The sequence below is a fragment of the Furipterus horrens genome, unplaced genomic scaffold (genome assembly GCF_987537825.1).
Source record: "Furipterus horrens unplaced genomic scaffold, mFurHor1.1.pri manual_scaffold_1, whole genome shotgun sequence".
Classification (NCBI taxonomy): domain Eukaryota; kingdom Metazoa; phylum Chordata; class Mammalia; order Chiroptera; family Furipteridae; genus Furipterus; species Furipterus horrens.
In genome coordinates this window covers 55,072,988-55,088,337 of record NW_028327171.1, presented here as the reverse complement: position 1 = coordinate 55,088,337, position 15,350 = coordinate 55,072,988, and the positions used below count along the sequence as shown (strand labels likewise).

The following is a 15,350-nucleotide window of genomic DNA, read 5'->3' as shown; positions in this document are numbered from 1 at the left end:
AGTGGATGTATAGGTTAGAGGACTAAGAGAAGCCAAGGGAATCTCAAAGGACATGAAAGAAGACCTGTTCCTTTCAGATATCAAAACTTGTTATAAAATTCTCATTTTTAAGACAGTGTGATATTGGTACAGCAACAGAAAAACAGACCACAGACTAGAATAGTCCAGGTATCTCTCTCACTGCAAAAGGATAGGACAAGACAACCTTTCAATAAATGATGCTTGGACAATAGGATGTCCACATGGAAAAAGTGCCATCAGACACCAACCTCATACTATAAATTTCAGCTAAATTACAAACCTGAATGTGAAAGGCAAAACACTAATGCTTTTAGAAGATAATAAAGAAGAATGGCTTAATGATCTCAACAGGAAAAAACTTTTTAAACATTACACAAAAGCAGTAACCATAAAGGAAAAATATAGGTAGTTAACTACATTAAAAACAAGGGCTTCTGTTCATCAGAAATAACAAAGAAAAAAATATATAGATCATGGAGTGGGAGAAGATATTGCAACATGTGTCAGCGACAAAGGACTTCTATCCACATTACACAGAGAACTCCCACAGGTTAGTAAGAAAAAGGCAGGGAATCTAAGAAAAAAACTGCAAAAGATTTGAATGGGTTCTTCACAAATAAATAAGTTGAAATTGTCTATATACATTAAAAGGTGTTCAATCTCATTAATAACACCGGGGAACACAATTTTTCATTGAGTTAGATATGACACTTGTTTTTTACTAACTTTTGGCATCTGAATCCAAAAACAACCCCAGTTTTTGTCTATCACATCAACTTTTTAAGGTACAGGATACCCTCCCTTTGTCCCAAAAATCATACAAAAATGTACATACAAAGGAAAATAAAGAAAAAATTACCTGAATATACTGTTTATTTATTTATTTTATTCATATAAAAGCTATATATTGTTACTGTAAGTCAACTTGTGTACAGTAGTAAAGTTCTGCTACCAAACATACACATTAAGGTATTTTATGTTTTCAAACAACAAGGCTAGGAAATGCCAAAATGAGATACTTGAAACAGTCTCCTTCAGTTGGCAAAGCTTTAACAAATTGCTTCATGAAACCGAGTTTTATGTGCAGAGGTTGGAATAGAATGTTCTTTCTGTTAACAAGTGGCTCATGGAGAATGTTTGGGTCACCAGGTTTGAGGTCAGATCTTGGAGGCCAATTCAACTCCACCCAATGTTTCTCACGAGTTCTGCTGTCCCACATACACAGAAGACAGGGATACTTGGTGTATCCGCGTTGCTGACCAAGAAGGAAGCAGACCATTTGAAGGTCAACACAGATGATCCAATTGTGCTTGTGATGTTGCAACAGATCAATGACTCTCCTTAAGTCTTTATATTTTTCATGACAACAAACCTAATGGCCAGTTGAGACTGCAGCAAATAAATTGCCATTGTGGAGGAGGACACACTTCAAGCTCTGCTTTGAGCTGTCGATGAACAGTCGCCATTCAGTTGCATTCTAGATTGGAATTCCTAATTCCTCCATTAAACCATGTATATTACGGCAATACACAAAGCCACCATCACTTCGAAAGTACTGCAGAAATGTACTTTCTCTTGATTGAAAGTAGGATGCCTTCGCTCCTTTTTCAAGCAGGTTTTTCTCATGCAGTCCTGGTGCTAGGAGTTCTGAAGCCTTTTTGGACAGTCCCAAATCTCATGCCAAATCATTCAACTCATGCTTATCAAATCCCTTATGAACTGATTCATCTTCAATTTCAAAATCTTCATCATTGCTGTTGCTTAGTTCTTCACCATACTCCTGTTTTTCAAAAGAAGGTAGTTCAGTGAAAACTGGCACTAGGATTTCAGCTGAATGAGGCACTGACCATATAGCTGATGGTAGACCAGGATACTCTATTTTATATTTATTTTTCTTGTTATATCCTGACATTTTCACTATACAAAAACAATAGTCACTTGAACGGTCTCTGGGCTCTCACCAAACCATAGGTGTACCAAATAGCAATTTATTATGTGTTCCCTTCATCCACATCCGTAAACTCTCAACACACTGCCTGCACACCTTGTGAGGGGCCCAAGACTTACCTTGATCACCAAGTTTTACTTTAAAATATGCAAAATAGGTTTGCCTGACAAATGCACTGATGTTTGTCTTCTGACTGGGAATGGTGAAACTGCCAGAGATATAACAAAATGAATCAGGGTTGTTTAGGCACTTAAAACGAGAAATAGCAAAGGCAAACATGATCTGAAGAAAGGAAATAAATATGAATGTGAATAAAAAAATAAGTTCTGCTAACTCCTTGTATACAAACAAGAACTCGGACTACACTTTGGAATATGATTCACTATATAGAGTGGCACACAACATCTCACCACACTGTCTCATGTGTAACTGAATAGCCTAGACAAGTGTGAACCTGTTGCTGATCTCCAAGGTCATCCCCCACCCCTCCCCACTCGAGGGAGGTTTACTCTCAGCCAATAGGAGAGCATTAGTGCTTCCCTCCATCCAGGACCGATCCAGACTTGAGTGGTCGCATTAAGATAAGCTATACAGAAAAAACTTTATGTGATAGAAGAAAAATACCTGCATTTTTTAAATCAGCATGCCTATTTAAGTCTAAAACAGCTGAAAAATCAAACTCAACCAGAATTATGTTAAAAATTGTTCTCCTGTGTAATCAGGGAGATGCGGTTAAAAACCACAGTGAGATATTGCTATTCACCACGAAGTTGCTCAAAGCACAGTAATCTAGTAGTGCCAGCTGTTGATGAGGATGGGAACTCTCTTGTTCACTAATGGTGGGAATCATAAAACTATTGCTACATTGGATGTATAATATTTGCTAGAGAATTTGTGCATATGTGCACCAGGAGACAGACTAAGATCTTCAAAACAACATTTTACAAAATTCAAAACAGCAAAATAGATAAATAAATTATAGAATCGAACAATGGAATGTGAAATGGAAAATTAACTGGAGTATAAACAAAATATGACTGATCTTACAGACACTAGTAGAAGGAGCAAGACATGCAGTCTTGTGCTTGCTTCGCTGCACATATTCTTAAGTTGGAATGATACGGAGATTAGCATGGCCCCTGCACAAGGATGACATGCAATTTATGAGGTGTACCATATTTTTTAAAAAGAAAAGAATAAAAAGACATATAGTACTATCTCATTTACATGAAGTTTAAGAACAGGTGAAACTATACTACATTCTTTTTAATTATTTACTTACATAATAAAACTATATATTTTTTAAAATCAAGGAAAGACTTTTCACAAAAGTCCTCCACTGGAGGAGAAAGATGTTGACTGAGAAGGCATGTGGGCTGCTTTGGGGGAACTCATGCTATTATATTTCTTGACTTAGGTGATGGTACCTGAGTGTTTGCCTTACCAGTATTAATTATTAAGTACATTTGTATGTGCTTTTCTAATGTGTGGTATATTATATAAGATAAAAAGAAATAAAAGGAGAATGAAGGAAAGAAGACAAAGCAAAGAAAGAACAAAGGAAGAAAGGAAGGGAAGAAGAGAGGGAGGAAGTGATGGAGGGAAGGAGGAGAGGAGAAAGTAAGAGAGATAGGAGACAAAAAGGCAGATTCATACTCTATGATTAATATAAAATTTGTGCAACAAAAATAATAGGGACACGTGTAAAGTTTTAGCTAAGAATCTTCGTTAACATATTGTATTAAATAGAAAATGTGGGAAACAACCTAAAAGTCCCAAAAGAAGGAAACAGATGAGTATATCTACATGACATGGTACATCCATATTGTCAAAGTCTCTGTAACTGTTACAAATGATTTTATAGAAATATATTTATTGACATGGTAGATCATGTCCTGGGCTAGACACAGAGATGTGGGGAAGGAACCATTGCCCACTGCAGGAAGGCTGTTGGCGCACCTCCTCTAGCTGAAAGCTCCGGCTGGGTTCACCTTAGTGGTAGAGAGCTGCTGCAACACAGACTTGCCTATGACACACTTTGATCCTGCAGGGGAGGTCAATACCATGAAAGATGGTGAAACAACAGAGTGAAGGGAGCCTGGGTCTGAATGGCCATGTGGAACATAGAGACCCCCTCCACTCCCCACCTCTGCCCCTCCATCTTCTTAAAGCCACTATATCTTGGAGTGTATTTGTTAGAGCAGTGTTGCCTATTACCAAAATATAGTTGTCTACATTGCAAATCAGGAGATTTCACATAAAATTTCAAATTTTTATTGAAAAAAATCTGAAAACCTAGCAACATTGGACCTGTATTTTTGTAAGACATCTCAGAACTGACTGTGGGCTGCCCCTCTGAGGGGCCATGTGATGGGCAGCCCACCCGCCATAGCTCCTTCCTGATCTTCTTCATTCTTTCATGGTGCCTGCCTGGTTTCTGAGGAATTTGCAACCTCAGAATTAAGTGTACTTTTATCAATCTGGTCTCCTCATCCGCAGATTTCATTCACTCCCCACTGCCACCAGGACTGCCTAACCTGTCACGCTACCTGTGTGTTCCCAACCACTCCCTTGCTCTTGGGGTTCTGCTTCCATGCCTTTGCTCATGCCTGTCCTCTGCTCAGGTTAAACCACCCCTGTAGAGCTCCTCAGTGCCCAATGACCTTGTCATCCTGCAACCAGCTAAGGCACAAACTAATTGTCTGTGCTTCTCAAAGGATCATAGAACTTCAGAGCTAGAAAGAGTTATAAGAAAGGAGACAGGTGTGAAAGGAGTGCTTGAAATGACAAAACTAGTTAATGGTCAATTTCTTAAGCGAGATATTTAGACTTCCCAACACCCAGCCCTTCTTACCCCAACTCATTCAGTAACCTCTCCAAACCAGAGTTTCACAAACACTTTTATAAACTCCTTGTGTGACAGGGTGGCAAGAACTCTGTTTCTTTCAAATGGGCTCAGCCACTTCAGGAGCCCCTGGGAAAATTCCCTATAACTTCTTTGAGCCTAGGTGTTCTCATTTACAACCTGGGACAATAATGATTACTTTACTATATTGTTGTAAGGATTCAAGGTAATGTATAGAAGGATTTTTAACACAGTGCCTCATATAATGAGTGGTGGATTTGTTGTCAGTTTTTCTTTACACTTTTGTTTCATATTCTTGAACTGCATGACAATTTCTTTAGAATGCATGGTATCTACAAAGCTGCTGTACATCCATTAGGACCTTAGTACGTCCATCAGGGACAGTGTCCTGTCACCTCCTGGCTCCCAGCTGTGAGGACTCAACTTCAGGGGTCAGCTAAGAGAGTCCAAACGGGAGTGGGGGTGGGGGTGAGAAAGTGTGAGAGGAGGGGAGGAAAGAGGAGGCAGAGTTTTCCCCTCTCCAAAGCCTGGGAGCTCCTACCATTCCATCTTCTTGAGCCTAGGTTCAGAGGCTGTCAGAACTACCAAAAATCTTCAGAAGCAAAAAAAGGGTGATCAGAACAAACTTCCTAACATGAGGTCAAAAGGGAACATTACTGGCAGCGGCAGGAACGCTGGGGTAGAGCAGTGGTACTCAGTTTGGGGAGGGGCATTTTTTGTGGGGCAGCTTTTAAAAATCACACACATGGACATACCTGCACACACATGCACATGCACACACATGCACGTGCACACACTGAGTTGGCTGGTGAGAGTAATAGTATAATATTGGACAGATGAGGAAGGTCAGGTCCACAGAGTTGCTGGCTGAAGGCCTCAGGTGGACCCCGCCCTGGGCAGGCACAGACTTCTCTCGTCAGCCAATGCCTCTGCCCTGTGCAGCGTCCAACTTCGTACATCTAAATGCCCTCTGACACCGCCAGCCTCACTCCCCTGGGCACAGGCAGGCTACATATTGGTTTTGGAAAGCTGTGGGCACATAACCTTCTCTTCCTATTTTTATAAGAACTGAGGTTGTTTTGGTTAATTTTTATTTTTAAATCTCTGGGGAAAGCAACAGTGATTACATGATGGTATAAGTATAACCATTCTACTGGGCCCTTGGCCAACAGCCCCCGATGACCACCTGGGGGGTATCCCCAGCCATGCACTGCTGTGGTCATGCAACAGCCTTTCCTCTTCCAACCCTCACACTGACTTCCTTTGATTCCAGAAATCAGAAAATACCTGCTGACCCATAAAAAGTCTATTCAGTCATTGATGGATGAGAAAGCAAAATATTTCCTTGGTAGCTGGCACTCTGGCTCCCACCATCCTGGGGAGATGCAGGATGTCTGGGCTGTAAGTGTAGGCCAGGCCCAATCTGCTCCATCTATACAACACAGAAATTTCCATATACAGAAGGCCAGAAAAGAGTTCAGGCTCTAAGTTTCTCAGCTTTTGTCAGTTTCACTTAGTACTTTAATGTAATTTTAATAGGTAGTGATTTTATTTTGTATCTAATGAAATCAACGGACTGTGAAAATAGACACCAGAATCTGGAAGATAATGAGTCTGTTAACTCTCCTGCCAGCCTAGTCAAAGGAGGTACAGTACTTAAGGGAGGAAGAATAGAGCACCATAGAAGAGGCATTGTTAGCTTCATGAGAGTGTTCATCAAATGAATGATTTTGTTGTAGATCTAAGTAACAAAGGACTTGTCAGGAATGCATCTTCTTCCTGTAACTAGGCATCTAAGATGCATGGCCTATTAGCTACCTTAGAAATTTAGCATATGGTAAACTTGATACATCCTTTGTGGGAAAGTATTTCATGTAAGAGAATTTTTTAGTGGAATTCTGAACAACCCAAGACAAAAACTTCCCAGCTTCTGACTTCCAATGGTGGACCAAAGCCCCATCTAGCTCATATCTTTGCCCAGCCATCAGGAAAGGCAGCATCAGAGACAGTAACTTTGAGAACTCTGTAGGGGAAAGCAGCAATGCCAGATAATAGACCTAGGTGCAGGGTGCAGGACCCCGGAGAAGCTGCAGGTCCTGCCATATACAAAGGTGTGTCCTGCGGTAAACCATCGGATTGCAAAGAAGGTCAGTCAGGGCTCTCGGCAATGCCTGTGCAGGCAGAGCTGTGACAAGCTTGCCGCACTTCTGGCCGTGTGGTCTCCCAGGCCACCTGCCTGACTTTACCTGTCAATGCACGTGTAAGGGTGGCCTTTCAACAGAGCCCACCACTTACAGGAAAACACTGGGCTCCTGCTTCAGGGAAACTCTGCTGCAAGGGAAACTCAGGTGAGCTACTGGGCACTGTGGAAAACAATCAGTCAGAAAAAAAGAAGAGATCCATTAAAAATATGATCACCAATATAAAAGAATAGAAAGATTAGTGGAAAAGATTGAAGTACAAGTTGTTGGTTTTAAAGGCAGAGTCAAAATCTCCCAGAATATGTAGAGTAAAATGACAAATAAATAGAAAATGTGATAGAAAAGTAGAGAAAGAGAATATCTTCAGGTAGTTTGACATATATCTCATAATAATTTCAGTAGGAATGTACAGTGATACTTGAAGAAATCATCAAACTGGCAATAAAACAAGATGCCCCTCAACTAAAAGATGCAAATTTTCAGGGTGAAAGGATCACCCAGTTCCAAACAAGACTAAAAAAGTGGCCTCATCTAGACACATTCTGCTAACATTTCCTGACTCTAAAGATAAAGTCCAGAAAACTTCCAGGAAAAAAAATCCAGATTACCAAAAAGGAACAAAAATTGGGTTTTTCTTAAACAACACTAGATTCTAGACAATCATACAATATAATAGTCCAATACAAAATTATTTTCTACCAAGAATTTTATGCACTGGCAAAAGTGTCAATGTTAGAGTAAAATAATACTTCCAGTCTAACAGATACTAGAAGATTTATTACTCACATACCCTATATCAAAGAACTAAACAAACAAAATTAAGTGAAAGAAAATAAATCTATATTATGTCAGAAGAGTGGCAGTGATTATGATTTCATAGAAGTGAAAGACACTAGGAGAATTTAAGAGATAGTCCATTAGGACAAGATGCTCGAAAAATTCTTCGATGAGCAAAGTTTTGTTTTTTTTAAAGGATAACATTTTCACCCTGGCTGGGTGGCCCAGTTGGTTGGAACATCGTCCCATACACTAAAAGTTTGCAGGTTCGATCCCTGGTCAAGGCACATACCTAGGTTCTGATCAATGTTTCTCTCTCACATCCAATGTTCTCTCTCTCTCTCTCTCTTTCTCTCTCTGAAAAAAAATATCAACAAATATATCCTTGGTGAGGATTTTTTAAAGGATTACACTTTCTACTATGGTCCATGGCTCAAATTGTATCTGGCTCTACAATGGCCAACACTTACCTAACAACATTATTGTAAATGCTGTTTTTAGAATGAACAGGGTGGAAGATTTAGTTATAGTTGTGTGAACAGAATGTATTTATGGTAAAGTGTGACATTGTAATTATAACAGCCATAAACTGGGAGGTGAAGAAGGCAGTCAAAGAAGAGACAGAAGAGATAGGAGGAGGATTGAGTAATTAAGGGATTCTCTCCACTGGTGGAGACAACCACTTGGAGAACTAGGCATAATTACAGGCTACAGGCAGCCAGTGTGAGGAGTGGGAAGGGGGCAGTCATATGAGTGAACTATGGTCTTCTTTCTTGATGGAGCAAAGTTAAAAGGTATCATTTAAACATGTAAATCAATAAACAGAGGTACAAACATATTACATAAAGTTATGATGGTAAGTGCCAGAAGATTTTATAGCAGAATCTATTGACATATTGACAGTAGTTGTCTCTGGAGATAGGATCTGAGAGTTGAAGAAGGGAATTTTAAATTTCATTTTCCACTCTTCTGTGTGTTTGAAATTCATCATTAGACATATGTGTTTATGGAAACTTTAAAATAAAAGATGAATTCTCACATTGACAATATTGTCATCTTCACCAGTGTTTTCGAATGCAGTTAGTAGGAATATACTAATTTGAATAGCTCTGTGGCCTTCAGCAGATTCAAAATCCACTTATCTTTAAAGAACTTTATTTAGCTGGATGTTAAAGATCAAAATAAAATCTTAGAATATTTCTATTTTATCTTAAGAGAAAAAGATGACTAGATGTCTTATGAAAACACACCCAAATACACACTGTTAAGACTAATTTATAAGCATGTGGCTCCGAAACTTGTTGTTGCCCCAAAATATGTCATGCTGACATTAAGGGAAATTGTGCTAAATATTTTATTTTCTTTCTTTATAAACGGTAAGCTCTTCAGGACCTTGATGATGATGATGATAATAGCTATATAATATGATATGCTATACATATGTCCTTATTGGGGTTGGATGAGAGAGCTGGAGAACAAGGAGAAGGCCTAAGGAAATTTTAAACACTTGTGGTTTCTAGGATCTTAGCAAACAATACCGGAAGCCCTTTTCCATGTTTCTTCAGATGCAATCATTGGAAACTGTTTCTCTCTTGGTGTCTCTTCTGTTACCCTGGCACCTTGGAGGAGCAGCAAAGAAACTTGTTATTTCTATCAGGTTCTTTGTCTCCCTAGAGTCAAACAGGTTCAAGGCCTTTAAAAATCTCACCTCTGGACCACTCCTAGCCCCAAAGCCACAGGCATCCCCTGGTCCCTGCAGATGAAGGGCAGCTGAAGGGAGCTGTAACCCTTGCCAGGGAGAGAGCTATGTGGTATAGATCATCTGCCTGAGAATTATTTTAAATCTCGGTAAGGCCCTTGATGGTATATATGCACATGGACAGAGAACCAACCCAATGTTCAAATTATGGTCAAAAAAATATGGTTTTGTCTTTTAGTCGGGAGTGAGGGAAACCATCTGAGTGCCTGTCCTCTGCAGTATTGCAAGACAAAGTGTAATCCCAATGGTGGTTCCAGCATGCCATCTTCTATTATCTAAAACCCAAATGGACACTAAAAATTGTCATGGCAACACCTACCGTTTGCAGCACACTTACTTGCAACTGACCCATGTGTTCTACAGGAACATACACTACTAGTATTCATATGACCCTATGAAATAGATGTCATTATTATTGTCCCCATCTTTTAGATGAGATACTGAGAAACAGAGAAAGAGAATAACTTACTTGATATTACACAGCTAGGAATAAATTTAGCTGAGGTTAGAACCAGGCAAATTGCCTTCCCCCTTAAGCTATGCTTCCTCTAGAAGCAATGTTTTTATTCACCCACTAGTTTTAAGCAGTTGCTTTTGAGAATCATAGTTTGCAACAGAAGGGGTTTTAGAGATCAGGTAGATTGTTGCAATGATGCCCCCCTCTTCCTCGTGAGTCACAGCCCTGGGTCCCCATCTCTCTTCAATGTCTACTGGGTGCTCCCATCTACAGAAGCAGTTTGTCTCTCCACTGTATCTGCGCTGACTTGATTCATTGCTCTAACCTAAAGAATACAGTGAAAGTAAAGTCCGATTTCAGAGTGTAGGCCTGAAGGAGTCACACAGCTCCAGCATTGTCTTCTCTCAAGCCCCTGTGATTAGCATGGCAAGATGCAACCCAGGCTGAAAGGTCATATGGGGGATGTCCCAGCTGAACCCAGCCCCAGGGCGATGCAGCAGCTGAGTGCTACTCCAGTGCACATGGGTGACACCAGCGAACAACAGCTCAGTAAACCCACAGCACTGAGAAATTGTCACTGCAGGCCACTAAGGTGTGTGGTGCTTGTTAGTAGTCACAAATAACTGATACAGAGGGCAGGGAGCACAGCCCACTAATGTTACAGTTAAGGAGCAAGAGGTAAGTGACTTACCAGGTCCTTGATGGCAGAGTTAAGATAGAGTCCGTGTGGCTAGCTGGCTGAGCCAGGGTCTTGTTATAGACAGAACAATGCCTGCACTTAGGAAGCCACAGGTGTCACGGGGTTTGTATCCCCCAGGCCCTGGAGGAATGAACAGCCAACTGGGACCAGAGCCCAGGGTGGAGAGTACCAGCTACAGGCTGCAGTGGTTAGACCCTCATCTTCCCTGACTTGGCCAAGTACCAGAAAACCTCGAGATTAGTGTGCAGGGGAGGGCAGTGAGAGATGGAAGGGATTGGGGCCTGCCTTTGGATGCTGGCAGGTTCCCCTACCTTGTCCAGGGAGCATGAGCTTAAAGGCAGATAAATGGGAAAACATCAGAAATCATCAAGGCACTTGAGCTCCAGCTGAGAGACTGCAGACAGACTTGGGTTACACTTCACGTTCATCTCTTGGGTGGGGAGGAACAAGGTGTTAGGAAGCCCCACAACCACCACTGTGGCTGTCCTGGGCTACCCAGTCAGGAAAGCCAGGCAGGCCTGAGCTGGGGTGGGGTCATCAGGGGACACTAAGTGAGAAGGGGAAGAAAGGTGGGGGAGGATGAGGGAAAAGGAGAGAAAGATAAGAGGCAAAAAAAGAGCTCCCAAAAGCGCCCTTGCACCCACCCTGCCTCAGCTGGTCTCTCTGCACCTGCAGGCCAAGAAGGGAGAAAACAGAAGATCATCTGGCAGTCAGAGCAGTGCAGCCCTCCTCTCCCAGCCTGGCCCAGCCATGCTTCTGCCCCTGGGGCCAGCCCCCTGCGGCCATGACAGATGCCCTCTCTCAGTTCTAGTCACCTCCAGCTTATCTTCACTTCAACCCACCCCCACAATGGCACAAAGGGAACTCTCCAAAACTCAGATCTGGTGTCCCCTTTTCCTACAAAGTGTGACAGGCTCCCATGGCCTTCATCAGTCATTTGCACACCAGCTTTGAGATTTTTTCCCCATAGTCAGACACCTGTACTACCATCACTTGGTGCTTTTTTTTTTTTAATGACTCACTTTCTGACTAAATAAATGTATTTCCATTCTAAGCAATAATACCCATTACAGTGTAGACTCAATGTGCTATTTATAGTTTTTCCTAATATGCATTAAAATAATTACATAACTGAATATTTTAAACCTCCCACTGACTGCATTTCACTCTGAAGCCATATTGAGCATGTGTTAGCATACTTGGGTTGCAAGAAACAGGAACTGAGTCTGACCACCATAAATAAAAAGAGATTTTATCAGAAAATTGGGAGAGTGAGGGTGAGAGTATCAGTCTTACAAGACAGAGAGGGAGACAGAAGTCCCTAGCTCATAATGAATGGATAGGGCCAGTAGGTCTGGCCAGGGGTGAGGCGGTGTCCAAGTGACTGGGTCCCAGTCCCATCCAGGCATAGCCATTGGAATGAATAACAGCCAAGGATTCTCTATCTCTAAGTTACTCTGTGATTCAAAAGCCAGGTAAGGAATTCCAAGTGCTTGAAAGGTACCTTAAATATGATGCATAACTAGTTGGGATATGCAGACAATGATAGTGATGATAGAGAGAATGAAGATTCACATACATGCACGTGCGCGCACACACACACCTACATACACACACCATGATGCTAAAATGGGCCTCTTTCAGTCTCAGTTTTGGCCAACATTCATATGGTCAAGAGCAAATCAACAGGTGTCAACTACTTCCACATTCCTCAGGTTAGTAATAGACCATTCATGCAAGACTCATAAAAGAAGGGCTCAAAAATTGCAATCATGGATAACTCTTCCTTGAGTTGATCTTGAGCAGCACATCTCTTTTTTTATCCTCTATTTCCAGTATCAGATGAGACATGATCTTGTCACTGTAACACAGTAGTTGAAAATGTAATGCTGAAGCCAGCCTACTGGGGTCTGAATTCTGACTCGGTTATTTATGGTTTAATGTTGGTCTTGATGGGCCCTGGAGAGGAGTGTGTGGCAGTGGTCTCAATTGCAACCAGGGTAGAACTTGAGGAGAGTAATATAGTATCCCTCATTATGCTATATAATGAGGGTTAATCCAACCCATGAATGGGCCAAGAGCAGTCAAGACTCAACTAGAACAGGAGGGCTGATGTAAGCCACACACGTGACCTTCCTGGAGCACCTGGCTTGGGGGATCAGGGAGACTGCACAACTGACACCCATTCTACACAAGGCCACCACACAAGGCCACCACTCCAGTACTGGTAGACATACAGACCTACCTAATACACAAAACAAATACAGAGAGGCAGCCAAAATGTGGAGACAAAAAAAGATGTCCCCCCCCCAAAAAAAAACAGGAAACATCTCCAGCAAAAGAACTAAATGGAGGCAAGCAATCTACCAGATACAGGATTCAAAACAATAGTTATAAGGATGCTCAAGAAACTTAGCGAGAACTTCAACAAATAGATAGTAAGCATAAAAAAGGACATAAAAAAAAACATTTTTTTTAAAAGTCAGAAAAAAAGAATACAGTATCTGAAGCAAAGAATATACTAGAAGGGGACTTCTGGCCAAGTTGGAGGCCTAGATAGACATGCTATGTCTCCCTCCACAACTAAAAAGGAATACAACTACCTCAAAACCATAAGTTCCAGAAAATCAAGCTGCATGTAAATCCAACAAACAAAGATATAAAGAAGAAATACTCATCCAGACAGGTAAGAGGGGCAGAGCTGGGGCACAGAGGACATGGTGTGGTGGCTGCAGCAGCAGCAGGATGGCATAAAGTGCAGTCACACATTTTAAAAAGACAGGAGGGACACCTGGGAAGCCCTCCCAGCACCAGACCAGACTGCACAGCTCACAGTCCCAGCACCGGGGAAAATGAAGCCTGATTGCTTCTGACTGTGAACCAGTGCAGGTTGGGGTGGAGAAAGAAACAGCTGGTCTCTCAACAGAGTCCGCTTCTTTAAAGGATCCCCACAGTCCTAGAACATCCCACAGACCCACCCACTCTGGGAACAATGGCCAGGGCAACAGCTAGAGAGATGCCGGTGCCATATGGAAGTGGAGAAGTGCCTGGAAAAGAGGCAAATGCTGAGCAAGCAGCATTGTTCCCTCTCAGACCCTCCCCCACACACAGCGCCACAATGAGATGAACCCGGTCGCCCTGTACTGATGAATCCCTAAGGCTCTGCCCCTTACAATGTAACAGGTATGACAACTCTACTTAAGACACAGAGGCAAACAAACACAGGAGCCTGTCAAGATGAGGAGACAGAGAAGTATAGCACAAAATGGGGAACAGATCAAGGTTCCAGTGGGAGAACTAAGTGATGAGGAGATAGCCAACCTAACAGATGCAGAATTCCAAACACTGGTGATAAAGACGCTCACAGGCTTGACAGATATGCTTAAATACAGCAATTGCATAAGGGAAGACATCAAGGTTATGCTAAGTGAAATGAAGGAAAATCCACATAAAACCAATGGTGAAGGGAAGAAAACTGGAGTTGAAATCAATTATTTGGGACATAAAGAAGAAAAAAACAGTCAACCAGTACAGAATGAAGAAACAAGAATTGAAAAAAATGAGGAGAGGCTTCGGAACCTCTGGGACAACTTTAAACGTGTCAACATCTAAATCATGTGAGTGCCAGAAGGAGAAGAGGAAGAGCAAGAAATTGAAAACTTATGTGAAGAAATAATGGAAGAAAACTTCCCAAACTTGGTGAAGGAAATAGACATACAGATCCAGGAAGCATGGAGAGTCCCGGGCAAGCTGGACCCAAAGGGGACCACACCAAGACACATCATGATTAAAATTCCAAAGGTGAAAGATAAAGAGAGAATCCTAAAAGCAGCAAGAGAAGCAGAGAGTTGCCTACAAAGGGATGCCTATAAGACTATCAGCTGATTTCTCAAAAGACACTTTGCAGGCAAGAAGTATTCAATGTGATGAAAAGCAAGGACCTACAACCAAGATTACTCTATCCAGCCAAGCTATCATTTAGTATGGGAGGGGCAGATGAAGTGCTTCCCAGACAAGGTAAAGCTAAAAGAGTTCACCATCACCAAGCCATTATTATATGAAATGTCAAGGGGACTTACTTAAGAAAAAGAAGATCAATACTATGAACACTAAAATGACAACAAACTCACAACTATCAAGAACTGAATCTACAGAACAAAAACAAAACTCAGCTAAGCAAACCAGAATAGAAACAGAATCATAGGTATGGGGATCATTTGGAGGGTTATCAGCTAGGAGGAGGAAGGGGGAGAAATGGGGGAAATGGTGCAGGGATTAAGAAGTATAATTGGTTGGTACAAAATAGACATGGGGAAATTAAGAATAATATAGAAAAGGGTGAAGCCAAAGAACTTATATGCATGATCCATGAACATGAACTAAGGAGGATGGGATTGCTGGAGAGAAGGAGGGTACTGGGAAGAGGGGAGTAAAGGGGAAAAAAATTGAGACTACTGTAACAACATAATCAATAAAATATACTTAAAAAAAGAATATACTAGAAGTAATCAACAACAGATTAGATGAAGCAGAGGCTCAAATTAGAAATTTAGAAGACAAGGTAGCAGAAAACACTCAATTAAAACAGCAAATAGAAAAGGAATCCCAAAAATAAGGGTAG

At 41.4% G+C, this 15,350-nt stretch overlaps 1 non-coding gene across 1 annotated transcript; it reads left to right on the top strand.

Moving 5' to 3' along the window:
* Nucleotides 1-3,050: 3,050 nt before the first annotated feature.
* Nucleotides 3,051-3,152, top strand: LOC150021139 (U6 spliceosomal RNA). Its single transcript, XR_016513439.1, has one exon. It is a non-coding gene; the product is annotated as a U6 spliceosomal RNA (small nuclear RNA).
* Nucleotides 3,153-15,350: the final 12,198 nt, after the last annotated feature.